The sequence below is a fragment of the Felis catus genome, chromosome X, assembly GCF_018350175.1.
Source record: "Felis catus isolate Fca126 chromosome X, F.catus_Fca126_mat1.0, whole genome shotgun sequence".
NCBI lineage: Eukaryota > Metazoa > Chordata > Mammalia > Carnivora > Felidae > Felis > Felis catus.
In genome coordinates this window covers 118,808,487-118,823,794 of record NC_058386.1, presented here as the reverse complement: position 1 = coordinate 118,823,794, position 15,308 = coordinate 118,808,487, and positions in this window count along the sequence as shown.

Genomic DNA, 15,308 nt, shown 5'->3' with positions numbered 1-15,308 from the left:
GTCATTTTTTTTTTAATTTTTTTTTAACGTTTATTTATTTTTGAGACAGAGAGAGACAGAGCATGAACGGGGGAGGGTCAGAGAGAGGGAGACACAGAATCGGAAACAGGCTCCAGGCTCTGAGCCATCAGCCCAGAGCCCGACGTGGGGCTCGAACTCACGGACCGCGAGATCGTGACCTGGCTGAAGTCGGACGCTTAACCGACTGCGCCACCCAGGCGCCCCCATCCTTGATTCTTTTATCCAGTAACTCAATGGTTACCATGTGTCATATACTATGCTGGGACTTAAGGATCAAAACATACATAAGTATGTTCTTTTCTTTGAGAGATGCATAATTTACCAGGAAAAGAAAGGCATAATACACCGTAATAGGTCCAACAAGAGAGAAGAGTATAAACATCTGTGTGAACTGGGAGAAGAAAAATGGGATGGAGATGTTGGAGATCCTTCATAAAAGGATGTGTTATTTTTGCTGTTGCTGGGATAAGCTGAGTGGTGCTAGCCAAGGGAATAACATATGCTATGAATGTAGTTGTGCGAGAGCTCAGACTTCTTAAGGAACAGTGAGAGGGTGGCCTGAATGGGTAACAGGAGCTGACACTCTAACAGGAGGCTGAGATGACTTTGCAACAGGTTTCATATGCCTTGATAAGTACAGACATCATTTTGTGGCTACCGTGTTATAGAATGAATGGAATAAAAATTCCCATGTTGAATCCAATGGGATGGGACTAGGAGGTGGGGCCCTTGGGAGGTAATTAGACCATGAGGGTTGATCTTTCATGGATAGGACTAGTGTCCTTATCAAAGAGACCCCAAGAGAGCTCTCTAGCTCTCTTTCCACCATGTGAGGACACAACCGGAAGACAGCAGTCTGCAACCTGAAGAGGGCCTTCATCAGAAACCAACCATGCTGACACCTGATCTTAAATTTCCATCCTCTAGAACTCTGAGAAATAGGGGCGCCTGGGTGGCTCAGTAGATTGGGTGTCCGACTCCTGATTTTGGCTCGGGTCACGATTCCAGGGTTGTGGGATTGAGCCCCACATCAGGCTCCACACTGAGCATAGAGCCTACTTGGGTTTCTCCTTCTCTCTGTCCCTCTGCCCCATCCCCACTCGTGTGAACATGTGCACATACTCTCTAAAATAAAAAAAAAAAAAGATAAAACAGTGAGAAATAAATTTCTGTTGTTTGAAGCCATTCAGTCTATGGTACCTCATCATAGTGGCCAGAATGGACTAAGACAGTGAGCCAAAGAGTTCAAGGCATCATGGTATCATGTTTCTGAAATGTCTCAAATTAAAGCCACTAAACTCATTGACATCAAACTCCCAACAAATACCACTTAACATGAATAAAATAAAGTCTACTGGCTGTTTTATGCTAAAAATTATCTGAAAAACAAAGATTTATAAATCAGACATGGCTTCTTAACTCAATAAAGTTGACATTGGCTTTATGCTCTCTATTATAAATATCTTTCATTACACAAATGTACTATTTTCATAATTCTTCATTAAATTAAGTGTTTGAGACTTAAAGGGATTAAGTAGATTTTGTAATCATTCCACAGTTGTTCAAGGGCAGAATCAGTCATGATTCAGCTCTACTGCCCTGACAAGACACAATCCATTTCATTAAAGCTCTCATAGAGCCACCAATGCATCATGAGGATAATATTTACTGGTCATCGACATAATGTAAAAATTAGCAAAACATTTGTTAATGTTTTATTTATTTTGAGAGAGAGAGTGTGTGTGTGCACATGTGGGAGGAGCAAAGAGAGAGGGAGAGAGAGAATCCCAAACAGGCTCCACACTGTCAGTGCAGAGCCTAATGCAGGGCTTGATCTCACAAACCGTGAGATCATAACCTGAGCCGAAATCAGGAGTCTGATGCTTAACCAACAAAACATTTTTTTAATAGAATATCTGGGGGTGTCTGGCTGGCTCAGTTGGTTATTTTGTGGTTCATGAGATCGAGCCCCCCCATCGGGCTCTGCACTGAAAGCATGAAGCCTGCTTGGGATTTTCTCTCTCTCTCTCTCTCTCTCTCTCTCTGGCCCTCCCCGACTTGCTCTCTCTCTCTCTCTCTCTCTCTGGCCCTCCCCGACTTGCTCTCTCTCTCTCTCTCTCTCTCAAAAAATAAATAAACATTAAAAATTTAAATAAATAAATAAATAAATAAATAAATAAATAAATAAATAGAAAATCTGGCCAATGCTAATGGTCGTAATATACACAATGCCACTTTTGCTTAACTAGACTAGTAGTAGCTAACAATCAGATTCATTATTATGACTATTAGATTCATGTTTTCATAGCTTCAATAGAATATAATTTATACATCATAAATTTATCCATTGTAAGTTTAAATTCAAGGATTTTTAACAAATTCATAGCGTTGCGCAATAATCACCAAAATCTAGTTCTAGGACATTTGTATCACCCCTGACTTAGTCAGTTTGGGCTGCTATAACAAAATGCCACAGACTGGATAGCTCATAAAAACAGAAATTTATGTCTCACAGTCCTGGAAGCTGGAAAGCCCAATCTCATGGCATCAGCCTGGTTGTGTTCTGGTAAAGGCCCTCTTCCTGGTTCACAGCCTTCTCACTGTGCCTTCACATGGTGGAAGAAGCTACAGGCCTCCCTAGATCATCTTTCATAGGGCAGTAATCCCATTCAGGAGGGCCCTACCCTCATGACTTAAACACCTCCCAAAGGCCCCAACTCCTAATACCACCATCTTTGTAGGTTAGGATAGGTTTCCAACATATGAATTTGGGGGGATATATTCAGACGAAAGCATCCCCCCAAATTTCCTCAAACTAATTTGCAGTCAATTTCCATTCACACTCTAGCCACAAGAAAACACATGTTTCCTGTTTCTATAGATTTGCTTTTCCTAGAATTTCATGAAAATGGAATCCTAATATGTGGTCTTTGGGTCTGGTTTCTTTCGCATAGCACAATGTTTCTGAAATTCAACTATGCTCTAGAATGCATCAGTAGTTTATTCCTTTGAATTGAACCATAGTATTTATGATATGGATTTACTGCCTTTTTTTTTTAATGCCTTCAGCAGTTTATGGACATTTTGATTGCTTCTACTTTTTTGCTATTATGAATAATGCTACTATGAATGTTTATTTACAAGTCTTTGAGTGGATGAAAGTTGTTTTACTGAGTGTTACAATAAGTTGATGTTTTAATTTTTAAGAAAGTTAACTCTTTTACAAACTGGGTGTACAATTTAAATTCCTAACAGTAATATATGAAAGTTCCAATTTCTCCAAAATGTCATAAACAGTTATTGTCCATCTTTTTAAATTTTAGCCATTCATGGTTTTAATTTCAATTTGCCAAATGACTTTAGCATCTTTGTTAAGCATATCTTCATATATCTATTCATATATCTTCTTTGGTAAAAGTTTCATTACATCCTTTACTCATTTATTATTGGGTTGTCTTCTTACTGAGTTCTAAGAGCTCTCTGTATATTCTGGATAGGAGTTCTTTAAAATATACATGATTTGCAACTATTTACCCCTAGCTTGTGGATTTTTAAAATTTTCTTATGGTATCTTTTGAAGTAGGAAGTTTTTAATTTTGATGAAATCCAATTTATAATTTTTTGTTTGTTTGCAAATAGATACTCAATTGTCCTAGCACCATTTGCTGAAAAATCTATCATTTCTTCCATTTAATTGCCTTGGTGCTTTTATCAAAATCAACTGACCATAAATTTAAGTATTTACTTCTGAACCTTCAGTTCTCCATACCCAAACTGCAATGAATACTTCATGATCTTAAGCAACTATAGCTTTTATAGTATGTTTTGAAATTGAGTGGAGTAAGTGCTTCCACTTTGTTTCCTTTTTCAAAATTGCTTTGACTCTTCTCTGTCATTTGCATTTCCATATAAGTTTTAGAAGTAGCCAGTCAATGTCTACAAAAATTTCCCATGGGATTTTGATTGCAATTAACCTAAAGATCATGATGGGGAAGAATACCATCCCTACAATATTGGATTCTCTAACCCACGAACATGGAATGTCTCCCCTTTTATTTAAACCTCTTTATTACAGCATGTTTTATCCAAAAGGATACAGTCAATAAATATTGTGTATCTTTCGTTAAATTTATTCCTAAATATATTATTCCTTAGATGTTTTTGTGAATGAAATCTTTTTACTTTTATTTTTTAGCTATTCAATGCTAATTTATAGAAGAACAATCAACTTTTGTTTATTACCATGTATCTTGACATAGCTAAACTAGTTTACTAATTCTGGAAGTTTCGTGGGGGATTTCTTAAGATTTTCTAGATCCTGTATTTTGTCATCTGTGAATAAAGACAATTTTATTTCTATCTGTTTAGTCTGGATACCTTTTCCCCCCGTCTGATTGCATTAGCAGGGACAGCACAATGTTGAATTGAGGTGGTACAAGAGTGAGCATTATTGCCTTGTTCTTAACCTTGGGGGGAAATCATTCAATCTTTCATCATTAACTGTGATGATAGCTATACGATTTTCATAGACACCATCTTTCAAGTAAGAGAAATTTCCTCCTAGTTCTGGTTTCACGAAAGCCTTTAATCAATAATGGGTATTAGATATTATCAGATGCGTTTTATGCATCTGCTGAAGATAATCGTATTGTTTTTGTCCTTTTAACTTTGTAAAAACTCCCACACTATCTTCCAAAGTGGCTCTACCAGTTTGCATTCCCAGTAGCAATTAATGAGAGTTCCTATTGTTCCACATTCTTGCAAGAAATTAGTACTGTCAGGCTTTTTTGTTTTTGGATTTTGACTCTTAAGTCTGTGGGGTATTGCACTGTTGATTTGATTTGCAATTCACAAATCGACAAAGGTGTGCTTCTTTTCATATGCTTATTTGCCATCACTATAAATTCTTCTTCAGTGAGGTGCTGATGCAGATCTTTTGCCCATTTTTTAAATTGGGTTGTTTTCTTATTGCTGCATTTAAAAGCTTCTTTGTAGGTTTCTTTTTTTTTTTTAATTTTTAATTCTAATTCCAGAGTTTCAAGTGTACAATATAGTGATTCAACAATTCTAGACATTCCTCAGTGCTCATCATAAGTGTACTTGTCAATCCCCTTGACCCAATTTATCCATCTCTCCCCCCACACTGCCACGTCCCCTCTGGTAACCATCAGTTTGTTCTCTATAGTTAACAGTCTGTTTCTTGGTTTGTGTCTGTGTCTGTGTGTCTGTCTCTCTCTTTTGCTCATTTCTTTTGTTTCTTAAATTCCACATATGAGTGAAATCATATGCTATTTGTCTTTCTCTTACCGACTTATTTCACTTAGCATTATACTCTCTAGCTCCATCCATGTTGTTACAAGTGGCAAGGTTTCATTCTTTTTTTATGGCTGAGTAATATTCTATCGTGTATATACACATATTTTTTATCCATTCATTTCTCGATGGACACTTGAGCTGCTTCCATAATTTGGCTGAGGTAAATAATGCTGCAATAAACATAGGGGTGCATGTATCCCCCTGAATTAGTGTTTTTGTATTTTGGGGGTAAATATCCAGTAATACGATTCCTGGATCATAGGGTACGTCTATTTTTAATTTCTTGAGGAGCCTCCATATACTGTTTTCCACAGTGGCTGCACCAGTTTGCATTCCCACCATCAGGGCACAGTTTCCTTTTTCTCCACATCCTCACCAACACTTGTTGTTAAGAGTCCTTTGTATATTTTCAATGATGGTCCATTATTAGATACAGGTTGCAAATACTTCCTCCCCGTCTGTGGCATTTACTTTCATGTATCTTTCACAAAGTAGAAGATTACAGTTTTAATAATATGCAACTAACCAAAGTTTCCTTTTATGGATCATGCTTTTGGTATTTCATCGACAAACTTGGCACCAAATGCCAGGTCAAATAACTTTTCCCCAGTGCTTTCTTCTAGAAGTTTTACATTTTACATCTGGAAGTTTTGAATTTTACGTCAAGATCTATCATAAATTTTGAATTGATTGTTATGAAAATTCTGTGTCTAGGTTCATTTATTTGCATAGGAAGTCAAATTTTCCCAGTGCCATTGGTTGAAAAGATTATCTTTCCTCCATTAAATGGCCTTCAGCCATTGTCATACATCAGTTTACTACATTTGTGTAGCTATATTTCTGGGCTCTCTATTCTGTCCCAGTGGTCATTTATAAAGCTAGTTGGGAATAACTGATATCTTCATAATATTAACACTTCCAATTCTAATGGACTTCCAGTCCATCAACACAGAACGTTGTCTCCATTTATTTGGAGCTATTTTGACTTCTTTCATCAAGAGATTTGTAGCTTTCTCCTCATAGATCCTGTACACATTATGTTACATTTATACCTAAGTATTTCTGGGTTTTTGTTTCAGTTTGTACACTGACAGCACATAGGAAAGCTATTTATTTTGTACAATGACCTTATATGCTGCTATTTTGATGTATTCATTTTTTACTTTCAGGTTTTTGTGTTGGTCCTTTGAGATTTTCTACGTAGACAATCGTGTAATTTTCAAATAAAGATAGTTGCATTTCTTTCCTCCAATATATATGTCATTTATCTCATTTTCTTCTTTTCCAGTAGCTAGGACTTCCAATATCATATTACATTGGAATGGTGAGGGAAGACATCCCTTTTTATCCCCACTCAATATTCAGGGGAAAGCTTACAGTTTCTCAACATTAAGCATAAGGCAAGCTATAGTTTTATAGTTGTTCCTTATTAATTAGAGAGTTTCTTCCTTTTCCTAGATTGTTTATAGTTTTTATTATGAATAGGTATTGGATTTTGTTAAATGCTTTTTCTCCTCTAATTGATATGATTTTTCTTATTTAGCCAGTTGATGAGTTGGATTACATTATCAACTTTGAATGTTGAACCAGCCTTGTATAACTGGAATAAATTTTATTTGGATATGGTGTAAAATTCTTTTTATACATCATTGGATTTTATTTTCTAATATTATGTTGAAGATTTTCACATGTGTGATAATGGGAAAATTTATTGTTCTGCTATTTTGTGTGAAATTATCTATAACTGCCAACTAGGCCGGTTTAGTTGACGTTTTAAGTATATTACTTAGTGATCACTTAGTGATTTTCTGATCACTTATTCTATTAGTTATTGAGAAAAAGAGGTTAAATTCTCCAACCAAAATTGTGATTGTAGACTTATGTATCTTTTCCCTTTCAATTTTGTTTTGGTTCATCTATTTCTATTATTTTTGTAGACATAAATAGAATCACTACGTCTTGTTGATGAATTTCCTTTTTCATTCCTTTTTTAATGTTTATTTGTTTTTGAGAGAGACAGAGACAGAGTGTGAGTGGCAGAGGGGCAGAGAGAGAAGGAGACACAGAATCTGAAGCAGGCTCCAGGCTCCGAGCTGTTAGCACAGAGCCTAATGTGTGGCTCAAACCCAAGAACCATGAGATTGTGACCTGAGCTGAAGTCGGATGCTTAACCAACTGACCCACCCAGGCGTCCCCCTTTTTCATTCTTACATGACATCCCTCTTTTTTTGTAACATGGCTGTCCTAAAGTGTACTTTGCCTAATTTTGCAATAGGAACTCCAAACTGCTTATGATTAGTATTTGCATAGGATACAATTTTCTATTTGTTAAAAATAATCTACATGTGCTTGTATTTAGCATGAATCTTTTTTTTAAAAAATGCTTATTTTTGAGAGAGAGAGTGTGTGAGTGAGCAGGGGAGAGGCAGAGAGAGAGGGGGACAGAGGATCCAAAGTGGGCTCCACACTGGCTCCACAAGCAGAGATCTTGATGGAGAGTTCGAACTCACAAACCATGAGATCGTGACCTGAGCCGAAGTTGGACACTTAACTGACTGAGCCACTTGGGCGTCCCTAGCATGAATCTTTTAATGTAGGTATAATTGAATCTCATGTTTTATATTCATTGTAAAATTATGGATTTTTTGAATTAAAATATTATAACAATTAATATTTGTTTATATTATGTTATACTTATATTAAATAATTAATATTTAATTTGCTAATGTTATGGAATTAATTTAAATATTTAGTCCATTTACAGTTAATGTAGTTATTAGCATGATAGATTTTCTATTTTCCATTCTTTATTCCCATTTTTCTACTGGTTTAGGATTAAATATGCATTTTTAGTGTTTAGTTTCAACTCTATAATTGGCTTATAATTTCCTCTTCTTTATTCTTTTCAGAAGTTGCTGCAAGATTTTATCATATGCATTTCAAAATTATTAATTCTACATGCAACTAATATTATATCTCCTTTTCTTATACTCTCAGGAGCTTACAAAATATACTTGCATTCTCTTGGGGCGCCTGGGTGGCTCAGTATGTTTAGCATCTGACTCTTGATTTTGGCTCAGGTTGTGATCCCATGGTTGTGCGATTGAGCCCCGTGTCAGGCTCCACACTGAGTGTGGAGTCAGCTTGAGATTCTCTTATTCCCCCTGTCCCTCTCCCTGACTTGTACCTCTGTCTCTCACTCTCTCTGTAAAATAACACACATATACTTTCATTCTCTCCATTCACTGTGCTATTATTTTCATCTTTTACAACAACATATGTTAAAAATCTTTCACAATATGGTTATCAATTTTTGCTTTAAGTTAATCATTTTATTTTTATTTTTTTACTAAGATATAAACACACATTAAAATTCACCATCTATAGAGTACAGTGCTGTGGGTTTTAACTAATGCATATGGTTACGTAACGACCACCACAGATAAATAACAAGATAAAGAACAGTTATATATCCTCCAAATTTCCCTTGTTCCTCTCTGGTCAGCTATTCAAAAGAACTCTTAGAACAACATCAGTGAAGTCACAGGATACAAAATCAATACACAAAAATCTGATGCATTTCTATTCACTAATAACAATCTTTCAGAAAGAGAAATAAAGAAAAGAATCCCATTTACAATAGAATAAAATGCCTGGGAATAAATTTAAACAAGGCAGTAAAAGACTTGTACACTGAAAACTACAAGACATTAATGAATGGAATTAAAGAAACAAATACATGGAAATATATTCCATGCTCATGAATCGGAGGAAACAGTATTCTTAAAATGTCCATACTACCCAAAGCAAGCTATAGATTCAATGCAATCCCTATCAAAATTCCAACAGCACTTTTCAAAGAAATTAAACAAATAATCCCCAAATTTGTATTAACCACACACACACACACACACACACACACACACACACACACACACATATACCCCAAAAGCAAAATGGCCAAAGCAATCTTGGGAATAAAGAACAAAGCTGGAGGTAGAGGCATCATGATCCCTGATTTCAAACTATATTACAAAGCTACAGTAATTAAAACAGTATAGGCCTGGCATAAAAACAGACAGATAGATCAATGGAACAGAATAGAGAGCCCCCAAATTAACCCATATGTATATGGTCAATTAATTTGTGACAAAAGAGCCAAGGGCATACAATGGGGAAAGGACAGTCTCTGTAATAAATGGTGTTGAAAAAATGACAGCCACGTGCAAAAGAATGAAACTCAACCATTATCTTACACCATACACAAATATTAACTCAAATGGATTAAGGACTTGAATGAGACCTAAAGCTATAAAACTAGAAGAAAACATAGGCAATAAACTCTTTGACACAGGTCTTGATGATAATTTTTTTTTAATCTGACACCAAAAGCAAAAGCAACAAAAGCAAAAATAAGTAAGTGGGACTATGATACAAACAAAAAAAAAACAAAAACAAAAAAACCCCCTGCTATACAACAAAGGTTATCATCAACAAAATGAAAAGGCAACCTACTGAATGGGAAAAAATATTTGCATATCATATATCTGATAAGGGGCTAATATCCAAAATATATAAAGAACTCATACAATTCAGAAGAAAAAAACACTCAACCCAATTAAAATATGGGTAGACCATCTGAGTAGACACTTCTCCAAAAAAGACATACAGATGGCCAACTGGTACATGAAAAGGTGTTCAACATCACTAATCATCAGGAACATGCAAATCAAAACCACAATGAGATATCACTTCATACCTATTAGAATGGCCATCATCAAAAAGACAAGAGACAACAAGGGTTAGTGAGGACATAGCAAAAAAGGAAACTTAGTATACTGTTGGTGGGAATGTAAATTGGTTCAGCCACAATGGAAAACAGTATGCATGTTCCTTAATTAAAAATAGAAATACCATATGGGGTGCCTGGGTGGCTCAGTCGGTTGAGCATCTGACTCTTGATTTCTGTTCAGGTCATGATCTTGCAGTCATGAGATCGAGCCCTGCATAAGGCTCGGTGCTGATCATGGGGCCTGCTTAAGACTCTCTCTTTCCCTCTCTGTCCCTCTCTGTCTGTCTGTCTGTCTCTCTAAGTAAATAATAAGTACATAAATAAATGAGTACCTTAAAAAATGTTGTAAATAGAAATAACATGATCCAGCAATTCTACTTTTGGGCATTTATCCAAAGAAAAGGAAAACATTAATTCAAAAAGATATATGCACCCCTACATTCACTGCAGTATTACTTACAATAGCCAAGATATGGAAACAACCTAAGTGTCCATCGATGGATGAATGCATAAAGAAGTTGTGTGTATATATATATATATATATATATATATATATATATATATATACACATATATATATGTATATATATACACATACACACACACACATGCACACACACACACACAATGGAATATTACTCAGGCATAAAAAAGAATGAAACCTTGCCATTTTTGGCAACATGGATGTACCTCGAGGATCTTATGCTAAGTCAAATAAGTTAGAGAAAAGACAAATGCTGTGTAAAATCCCTATTATGTGTGGAATCTCAAAAAACAAAAACAAAAAACAAAAACAACCTCATAGATGCAGAGAACAGGATAGTGGTTGCCAGATGGGGGGGGGGGAGTGAAAAGGGAGAAATAGGTAAAGGGAGTCAAAAGATAAAAAGAAAAACAAAAAGTGGGGCACCTGGGTGGCTCAGTCAGTTAAATGTCCACCTCTTGATTTTGCCTCAGGTCATGACCTCACAGTTTGTGGGTTCGAGCCCCATGTTGGGCTCTGTGCTGGAAGCATGGAGTCCATTTGGGATTCTCTCTCTCTCTCTCTCTCTCTCTCTCTGCTCCTCCCCCGCTCACACTGTGTCTGTTTCTCTCAAAATAAATAAACTTTAAGAAAAAAAAAAGCAGTTGCTGTGAAACAAATGTAGAAATGCTGAATTTTTTTTAAGTTTCAAACTGTTATCCAGAATAGGTGTACCGCGGTATATTCTCACCAGCAAAGTCTGAAAGATCTAGTTTCTCAGCATCCTTGCTTGCTTTTTGTATTATCACTATTTTTTTTTATCATAGGTATTCCGATAGATGTGGAATGAGATCTCCTTGCAGTTTAAAGTTGCATTCCCCTAACGCCTAATGATGTTGAACAAGTTTTCATGTGCTTATTTGCCACTCTTGTAACTTCTTTGGCTAGGTTTCGTTCCAGCTTTTCAATGCTCTTGACCGCTTTCTAATTGAAGTGTCTGTTTCTATTGCTGAGTTCATAAAGTTCTTCGTATGTTTTTGTCCTTCCCTCTTAGTTTCTCTACAATTAAATTCATTTGGAGTTTTGCACATGAAAGATGATTTCATGTTTAAACATTCAGATAAAATTAATTCAGAGCAAGTTTGAGAAATACCAGTTTTCTCATGGCTGTGTTCAGAAATGTGATATTTTTATGTTTTTGCACATATATTTGGTTTTCCACAAATATACCAGTATATAAGTTTAGAAGTATCTCTGTGTGTAAATCACAGTTGTGCATGCATCCATGTAATAACATCTTCCATTGGTTCTTTCAGTAATACCCTATGTCTGAGAAATAATTTGAACACAGGGAATGGAGGGGCGTCAAAAAGCTGCCGGGACTGGTATTGATATGCAGCTGGAACTATGCATTTTATATAGCCACGTGTAAATTTTATTAGTGTTTAATTATGGGACATCTATAAATAGGAAAGATAATTATTATGTATTAAATGACTACATTTGGCGCTTTGGGGAAAAGTTCAATCAGAAAACTCATAAAATGCACGGATGGGATTGCCGTAATTACGGATGGGAGCGGACATTCATCAGTACCATATGGAAATGCCGTGTTGAAAGGTTTGGGGAGGAGATTATGGAAAGAATCAATGTCATTCTTGGTACTGATCTACACGCAAGAGCAAAGTATACATCCTTAAGGGTATAATGAAAACTAGACCCGAGTGTGCAAAAATAAATATTGACGTTTACGTTATTATATCCTACACACTGGAAGTCTATCGTCCATTGTAGTCATGCTAGATCTTCAGAACTGCACAGACCTTCAATGATCAATGAATTGGGGACTAGTAACAAGGCCCAAATGTTCAGCATTTCCCTTGGCCCCTTGTGACTGAGGACAGACCCTGAAAGTCCTACACAGTAGTGCGAATAATATCAACTTGGGATGCATACAGTTCTGATCAGGATTCAGACTGAAAGTCTTTAAAGTTTAGTTTCCTCATCATGTGCACATCGGGGAACATATCTAATTTGTAAGTGTACTATGTTGGATACTGTTTGTGAGGCGCCTGGGTGGCTCCATTGGTTGAGTGTCTGACTTTTGATCTCAGCTCAGGTCATAATCCAAGGGTCGTGGGACAGAGACTCACGCTGCGCTCTGTACTGAGCATGAAGCCGGCTTGCAAGTCTCTCTCTCACTCTCTGCCCCCGTCCCCTGCTTGCTGGCTCTCTAAAATAAAAAATGACAGGGGCGCCTGGGTGGCTCGGTCGGTTAAGCATCCAACTTCGGCTCAGATCACGATCTCGTGATGCGTGAGTTCGAGCCCCGCGTTGGGCTCTCTGCTGGCCGCTCAGAGCCTGGAGCCTGCTTCGGACTCTGTGTCTCCCTCCCTCTCTGCCCCTCCCCTGCTCACGCTCTATCTCAAGAATAAGTAAACATTAAAAAAAATAATGAATAATAAATAAAATAAAAGAGAGATAATGTTTGTAAATGTTTCCATCCGTGTTGTTAGGTGGAGCTCTTGTTAATTCTTGTTAGTGATGTACATGATTCCCTATTTCGAATAAATCCAATACCTTCATCTGTTCCTGTGTTGATGCCTCCAGAAGTAATGTGGTCATTTCTATTCCCCTCAGGATTTTCTGAGTTCCCATTGATCTACATTTATGCCAACACTTGGTGTTACTAGATTTTAAAATGTATGCAATCCTAATATACTTGATATGATACTTTTCTTTTAATTTTTTTAAGGTTTATTTATTTGCTAGAGAGATACAGTCTCTTTACTTTTGTTTCTATCAACATTGTCCTGCTGGTAACATTGAGCATCTTTTCGTGTATATATTGGCCATTTGGTCTCCCTTTACTATAAATTTATCATTCATATCTCTCACGTGATTTTGATTACTTTAGTTCTTGATTTGTAGTAGATACTACCTGTGGTGCTTATAGTAATTGAAATACCTTCCTGCCTTTATTGGAAAGAATGTTTAATATTAATGTGTCACATCTATACAGTATTTCCTTTAGGAGTTGTGGCTTTACAACACATGAAGCTCCTGCGACCTTCCATTACAGCTCATGGTAAATCGGTCCATGTGGTTTCGCCTTTGTCCTTCATTCAGCTCATCTCTAATCAGCCAGAATATTCCCATGGATTTCAGCTTCAAAAATGATCCAGCATCCAACGAAATACTTCTCCACACATTATCCATTACCACACTGGTCCAGATCACCATTATCTCTAGCCAGATCACTGAGATAATCTCCTATCTGGGCCCGAGCAGACTCTCTCTCTTGTGCCTTTCATTCCTTTCTCTTCACAGTAGCTAGAGTGATTCTGTACACATATATGACAGATCAGATCATCACGATTCCTCTAACAGGCCCCACTTCATTCAGAGGAAAAGCCAATGCTTGGACAATGTTCTAGAAGTCTCCACACCACTCCCTTCTCCTAATCCCCTCTCGGATCTACCCTGCCCTCTTTACGTCTCTGACCCCATCTCCAAATATTCTCTCCCCGTTCATTTTGTTGCCAGCATGCCGGCCTACTTTCTGTTTCCGGAATACAGTAAGAATCTTCCAGTTTTGTGACCTTAGCAACCGTTCTTTGCTCTTCCAGAAAATCTCTTCCACAGATTTCGTTCTTTCAAATATTGCTTTGATGTCACCTTATCAGTGAGGCATTTGCTAATGATTGGATTTAAAAATAACTTCCTCCCCAGTCACACCATTTCCTATCATAGTCCCTCTTCTTTATATTCCATCATCAAATGTACTGTATGTTTGTTTTTCATTGTCTCTTTTGTTCTGCTAGAATCTAAGCTCCACTAGAGCAGGGAATATTTTTTGTGTATTTTGTTCACTGCTGCACCCACAACACCTGAGAAACTGTTTAACAAGCAGGGAGCATAGAATATGCATTCACTGGACAAATAAATGCTGAATAAATATTAAGAAATTCCTCATTTAACTGGAGGTATTTTTAGGGTACTGAATTTGTTATTCTATATTTTAAAATGTTTGACTTTAGAGCTTTCATACACCTAGAATTCACTTGTGAATTATATGTGAAATACAGATATAATTCTATTTTTCAAATATTGATATCCAATAGTCCTAACACTTTTCATTGTGACTGCCCCATCCTCCCATCACCAAATTATTACACAAAAAAATTCTAATATAACAAACATATCGAAAAGTACACAAGTCAGAGCATATTTTTGAAAACAACTTTCAAAGGTGAACACACCATTGAACCAGTGCCCAGACCAACATTTAACATGTTACAAACACTGATACGCCTACCTCCTGCCTTATCCCTGTCATTAATGAACACTTCTCTCTTCCTCCACAAAAGTGAATCACTACTCTTCTCTGTATTATCGTACAGTGGATTTCACATTTGTAGAAATTCATGTAAATGTTACACAATACGCACTTCTGCGTGTCTAGCTTCGTTTGCTCTAGATTACACAATTGTGATATCCACCCATGTTGCTGCAGGAGCGATTGTTTCTTTGCTGGGTTGTATTCTGGCACACAACTATCTTACAATTTCTGTATTCATTCTAGTCTTGTTGCAGGGCTTGCTTCCAATGTTTTACTATTATAATTATAACATAATTATATATCGTGCTTCTACATTCTTGAACACAACCTTCAAAAAAATTTTACATATTTATTGTAATGATACATAGTCATAA